Here is a 6,520-nt window from a genome sequence, read left to right as displayed (position 1 = left end):
GGGCCCGACCCCAGCTCTTTCGCGGTGCCCCCGAGCGCGGCCGACTGCTCCCCTGGGGACGTCTCCCGAGGGCGAGGTCGGCCGGAGAGGGCCCTGGGGTGACCGAGGCGCCTATTTTTAGCCGGGCCCGAGGGCCCCCGGGAGGGAAGGCGGATTACCGCCTCCTCGACCGGTGGACGGAGGGAGCGAGTCTCCGGCGGCGTCCCTGGGCGGGAGCTGGGCCACGCTTACGCCATGCTAGAATTCAGTCCTCGGCGCTCTCTCCGGATACTTGGGGAACCGGCGCTGGCCCTCTTCCCAGTGCCTCCTCCCACCGCCCTGTGCCTGTTCCGGGGGTCACGGTGGGGGCGGTTGGGGATGAGAAGGCTGCGTGAGGGGAGAGTTTGGAAAAAATCTGTGGACCGCCCTCGAGACGGGGTAAGTTATCCCTTCCTCTCCCTGAGGGGTGTGTCTTCCTTACTGATTTCCCCTCCCCCCTTCAGTTTCCAACAATGAGATTTTTGGCATTGGGGACCTCGGCAGAAAACCAAATTGGCAGCCTAGATGTCTTTCGGTAAACAGCCCCGCACGTTGGTCATAAAGGAGCATGTGTGCACCTGAGACCGGTATCCTAAATCTCGTTTGGCCGCACCGGTATCCTAAATCTCGTTAAGTTGAAGAGTGGGCTGTTTAATCTTAGCCTTTTTTTTTTTTTTCTTGAAGTAAGGAGGAGTCTAAATTTGTAGTTGGGCCTATACCAGAAAATGATCCTTAACAGGTATCTGAATAAACATTGCTCGAAAAACTACAGTTGAAGTTAACTGTTCAGAGTTGTGGGTGTTTTCTTTTAAGATGCTTTGAAAGATGTAGACACCCATAGCCTGCTACAGATAAACACCATGGGGTGAACTAAATACTCTGAGTTGTGTAGGAATTGACTTAAAGTTTGAATTCTTGCTAAATTAGGTTGCACTTATTCTCCTTACCTCACCTAGCGGGCGCATGGCAACACTGTCTCCATGTGTTGGCTAAAACAGTTGCTGATGAGACTGGAATGATGCCCCCAAGAATAACACTGGAGCATTCTTGAGTTGATCCGTATTTTGCTTTGACATGCCTCGCTATAGATTTTCATATTTAATGTGTTCTCTGACAAACGAGGCTTCCCCTACCCCAGTTAGTTCAAGGATCTAGCAAGATATAGCTGGGCTTATTGTTTGTAGCTTCTAAGAACAATTTATTTCCCCTCTCTGCTGTAATGTTGAATTAGAAATGTCTCTTCTAATTTTGTAGCATCAGCAGTTATAACAGTACTCCATCAGGTGTGCTTAGAGAATAAGATGTTCTATTTACTTTACTTTTCTGAGACTTATACTGAAACTTAGTATAACAAAGATTAATGAAAAATTTTCTTAAATGTGTTAAGCACTTTAAAATTATAAAGGATATTAAATATTATAAAACCCTTTCTCAGTGGCTCAGGGTCAACATTATAAAGCCATTAATACATGATTTTATTTCCAATTTAATTTTTTTCTGTATCCTCCCTTAGTATCAGTAGTCTTTTCTGCTTGATGTATTTTCTTGGGTCTGAACCTAAGCCTCCCAGTTTATAGACTTCAGTCTGCTTTTAGTAGGAAGAACATTTCAATAATTCGGTGGTAAATAACAGTCTCTAGCTTTTTTAAAGGACTTAAGAAGTGAAGGCTTTTTTTGAGGCTTAACTTCTAAAAGACCCTGTTGGGATTGTTACTGTTGGGAAGTTCTTAACTTGAATTTTACTTAAAATATATTTAATATGTATTTTTAATTGCATGCTTATTATATATTTTTTGCAGCAAAGGAAATTTTAATCTAAAAGATCTCACAATACTTAAAAAATTTAAATATTAATAAAAATTAAATATAATGGCTCCAGGAAGGTTTTAGGTTTCCTAGGGATCTGACTTAATATGTAATAAGGAAATGTCGAGAGACCATACTTTACAAAAACATTGAAATATTTGAGGATAACATTTTTAAAACTCATTCTGTGTACCGTTTTTAGTTACTTTGAAGGAAAATGCAGAGTATACTTAGAAGCTAGAAGCAATAACTTTTTTTTAGAAATGGCATTGGTGATTACTTTTATGCATAAATAGTTTTATTTCATCCTCTTTCAGTTTTGTGAACATGACTTTGGGTGTTCTGCTCAAAAATGTAGTTTATGTGCAAATCACAGTGAAAATGTTGGTTTGGATAAGAGCGTAAGCTATGCTATAAACAAAATTAAACAGAAAGGGAAAAAAGCTATAAGTGCCATGAGCTAAGGAGTTTAATTAACTTAACCTTCTGTATTTGAGCTCTAGAAAAAGTAATGACAATTTATAACTGTTTGCATGCCGGGCTGTTGAATTGGTGTTTAAATGTTTTTTCGGTCTTTGAGAGATATGGTAGTGTAAACCATTTAAGCTTTTTTTCTTTTTTAATGTGATAGCTTATTAATTGGTTTTATGTTAAAAAGATAAAATAGGCAAAATATGCTTTTACTGCTAAATATATTTTTAGTAGAGACTCCCGTAGGAATTATAGTATTCCTAGGAAATGTGTAAGAAATGTTCAACTCCTTTTTTAAAAAAGTATAATTTAGTACTTTATGTATCATCTTTACTACAGGCTGATTAAGAATTTTTTATCTTAAATCTAGGTTCAGCAAAGTGATTTGTATACTAAGTGGAACTTAATATTTTACACTCCCCTCCTTCCAGGACATTGCTTTTTGGGTTTCTGTCTTTACTAAATTGCTTTACTCATTTTGTCTTTGAGTTGTCTTCTCTTGAAGTTGAAGTGCTTAGTCCTTGGTTCAGTTTTCTTTTTATACTTCTCTGGTGATCTCATCCCGTGTCATGGCTTTAAATACCTATATATACTGATGGCTCTCGTATTTATGTCTTCGGTCCTGTACAGACTTCCCTCCTGTACTCCAGACAACCAGTTCCACATTTCCCACTTGGATGTTAGATAGTCAACTCAAACTAAACTTCCATGTTCCTCTTTAAACCTGCCTCAGGTGCAGTCTCATTTGATGACATCTCATTTGATGTCAGCTCCATCTAACATTCAGGCAGTAAAATATGTTGTAGTATCTTTCACACTTGGCATTCTTGGCTGTCTTATCTTGAAAATATATCAGAATCAAATCACTTCGTGCCATCTCTACTGCTCACTAGGCTGGTCTGAGCCATTCTTACCTCTTGCCTAAATTTCTGCAGTTAGCCTTCTAACTGGTTTCCCTGTTTCTATCCTAGCTCTACAGTCTTTTTCAGCATGACAACCAGATCATATCACTGTCTCTTCAAAACCCTGCTGCGACTTCCCATATGCAGAGTAAAAGCCCAAGTCCTTATGGGCCTAGAGGGCCTTCCAGAAGCCAGGTATTCCTACTCTCCCCATCCCTCCATTACCTCTCAATTTAATTACCACTCTGTTCCCCTGCTTATTTCTCTCTATCCACACTAGCTTTCTTAGGGTCTTTAAACTGTTTGTTGCCCAGTCCTTTGATCACTTTTTCCCCAGGGTGTTTTCATGGCCGACTCCCGTCTCCTTCAAATATTTGCTCTTCAGATGTTTTCCAAAAGGTCTACCTTACTACTTTACTATTTTATTTAAATCTTCACTTCCTCACTTGTGATCCGTACCCTGATCTGTTTTCTCCATAGCACTTGTCATTTTCTGACAAATTATATAATTTCTTTGTTAATTGTTCATTGTTTCTTCTCTCTGCCCCCAAACACACACTGTACTGTAACCTCTATGAAGTCGAGTCTTTTTTTTTTTTTTTTTAATTGATAGATCCTAAGGATTTAGGGCAATGTTTGGCCCATAGCGTGTGCTCAATAAAGATTTATTAAATATTTATAATAAATGAATTAAATCCTTATCCTGTAGTTTCTTACTGTGATGGATACCTCATTCTTGGACACATGTAGTTTTCAGTTTGTTCCTTTCCTAGGAACAGTCAGGGAGGAGGAAAAAAGTGGCGGGGAGTTTTTGGGGACCCCTTGGTGGTAGGAGTGTTACAGTGTGGTGGAGACCTCACTAGCCCCATGTATTAGAACCATTGATTAGGTAATTCAAAAGTTAGTTAAAGCAAGAACTCAAAGTATCTGTATACATCTTAAGTGTTTTATTTTAGCTTAAAACATTTTTATTTGCCTTTTATTTGGATCAATATCTTGTCTTCGAGTAGGGGTTTCCTGATCTTTTTCTAGAAATCATAACCTAAAAGCATTATTGTTGATTTCTAGTATTGGTTTCTTTCAAGTGGAATAAAAATGTAGGCATTGGTAAACTTTCCAAGTTCAGAGTCATTCTAGATTTTTCCAGTCCTTCATCAAGGCCTTCCAAAGGATTTAACTTAGTTTTCATAGAAATAACAGCTTTTGTCTTTATATTCTCATATTTAATGGATTTATAGAAATAAACACGGACACAAGATAGTAGGCTGTTAGCCAGAAGCATTTCTTTAGTTCCCAAGAAGTTTTCAGTCTCTGTTCTGTGTATGTGCATTGTGAGTTACTGCCCTGTGATCTTGTAGGCATTGCTTAGTGGTTATTTCAGAAAGGGCCAACGCCATCACCCTAGCTAAAATGCATATTCTCTATTCTTTGTCCTAGCCTTATATTTCTTCATTGCATTCTGAGTTGCTACCTAACATTATTATATATGCCTAATATGTTTGATATCTGTTTCACCTATAAGAATGTAAGTTCTGTGAGGCAGGAACTTTGTCTTGTTCACCACCATGAACTGTGTTTCTGGCACTTAGGTAGTGTTGAATTTGATGAATCAGTGAATTACTTGATATTTGAAAGTGGGACTCATTGAGCCTTCTGCTTTACTTGTCATTTGTGCTATCCTCCTCCATTAGCATGTCTAGTTGATTTACATGGAATGCCATGTAAAGTGAGATTTTAAGAATAGAGTTTACAGGTTTACTCTTGAAAGTGAGATGGAAAACAATTTAATACACGAATTTCAGCAAAAATACTTCTGTGCTTAGTACTAATTAATCTTGTTGATCAGTAATGTAAGTGTTGTGAGTGAAGTATATACATAAATAATTTAGTGATCACATGTGTTTAGATACAGTTATCTTTGAAATAAATTTGAACAAGCCGGGCTGTACATTGAAAGCTCCTCAGTGTTCTGAATACTATGTTGCTGAACATTTAAGATGTTTCCTTCTATCTTTAATATCCACACACAGGTTGAATTCATTTATGTGCTTGTGAACTGTACTTGCTTAGTTTATTGGGAAGTCATGTTCATTTGAAATGTGCTTCATAATTATTTTACATAGTTTTCATAATCTAGTTGTCTGAGATTGGCTGAATGTCATTTCTGTGAAGTGAATTTCTCAAGCTTGTCCTATGTCGCACTCTTTTTTCTGGGTACAGTTTTAGGTACTGTGGTATATTAATCTTTGTGGTTGGTATACTGTTGCTGATGAATGGGAATAATTTCTTAAATGGCTTCCACTTTGACCTAAAAGTCAATTGTAATTTTAAGTTTAAATTGGATCCTTTGTAAAAGTGGCTTAGTTCTTTTGTTCCTTTTTTTTTTTTTTTCCGGGAGTGGAGATTCGAAAAATTGCGTTTAGTTTTAACATGAAGAAAGTATTTCTGAGCTTGAAATTTTTGGAGCACTTTTCAAGTAAAATACATTTAAGATTAGCCTTGAAATTTTATGTAAACTATAACCCATGCAGTTACCTTGTCTGATGGGAGAAGGGGTGAAAAGAAATGCTTTATGATATAAATTTAACTGTAAAATGAAAAAAGGCTGAATTCTTGTCTACTCTTCTAACGGCATTTACCTGGCATAAATAGATGAGTAATTATATTCTGTATACTTTGTTTTGTGTATAAGCTTCATTTAAGGAAAAAGTCCCAGCAACGTTTAAAATAATATAAACAGTGCTGCTACGAATACCTTGCATAGGTTTATTGGTGCACTTGCATACATACATGTTTCTAGGATGCAGCTATTTAAAACTTTTTTACCACTTACCAGTAAGAAATAAATTTTACATTTTGAGACTCAGTATAATATCAGATGTACACATATATAACACATTTTTTTGGAAAATCTGTATGATGCTAGTCTGTTTCACTAAAAATAAGAATGCTAATCAAAACTCATTAAGTTGATTTTTGCTAACCCACTAATGAATTCAAATTTGCAGTTTGAACAAATGGTTTTGGACCTTATATCTAGCTAGGAGTAGAATTGCTGAATTGTAGGAGAGGTACTTTTCAAGTTTACTAGGTATTGCCAAATTATTTTCCAATGCGTTGTACCAGTTTATGCCCCTCAATAGTGTATACATATGATGGCTCCACATTCTTGCCTATACTTGATATTGGCAAATACTAAAGTTAGCCTATTGGATATTAATTGATATAATGTAGGTTTCGCATTTCTGCTTACTGAGCGGAAACACCTTTTCAAGTGTTGGGTGGCCATTTTTGTTTTCTCTGGAATGGCTGTTTATTTTTCT

The 6,520-nt window shown here is 37.1% G+C and overlaps 1 protein-coding gene across 1 annotated transcript in view; it reads left to right on the top strand.

The window, feature by feature from the left end:
• The first annotated feature begins 231 nt into the window (after positions 1 to 231).
• The window catches only part of KTN1 (kinectin 1), a 94,050-nt gene continuing 87,761 nt past the window's right edge, over positions 232 to 6,520 (top strand). The window contains exon 1 of the mRNA XM_023527224.1: positions 232 to 417. The gene's annotated coding sequence lies outside the window, so the exon portion shown is untranslated. The remainder of the gene's footprint in view (positions 418 to 6,520) is intronic.

The sequence above is a fragment of the Pteropus vampyrus genome, unplaced genomic scaffold (genome assembly GCF_000151845.1).
Source record: "Pteropus vampyrus isolate Shadow unplaced genomic scaffold, Pvam_2.0 Scaffold15, whole genome shotgun sequence".
In the NCBI taxonomy this organism is placed as follows: Eukaryota; Metazoa; Chordata; class Mammalia; order Chiroptera; family Pteropodidae; genus Pteropus; species Pteropus vampyrus.
This window is presented reverse-complemented; position numbering and strand designations above follow the sequence as displayed.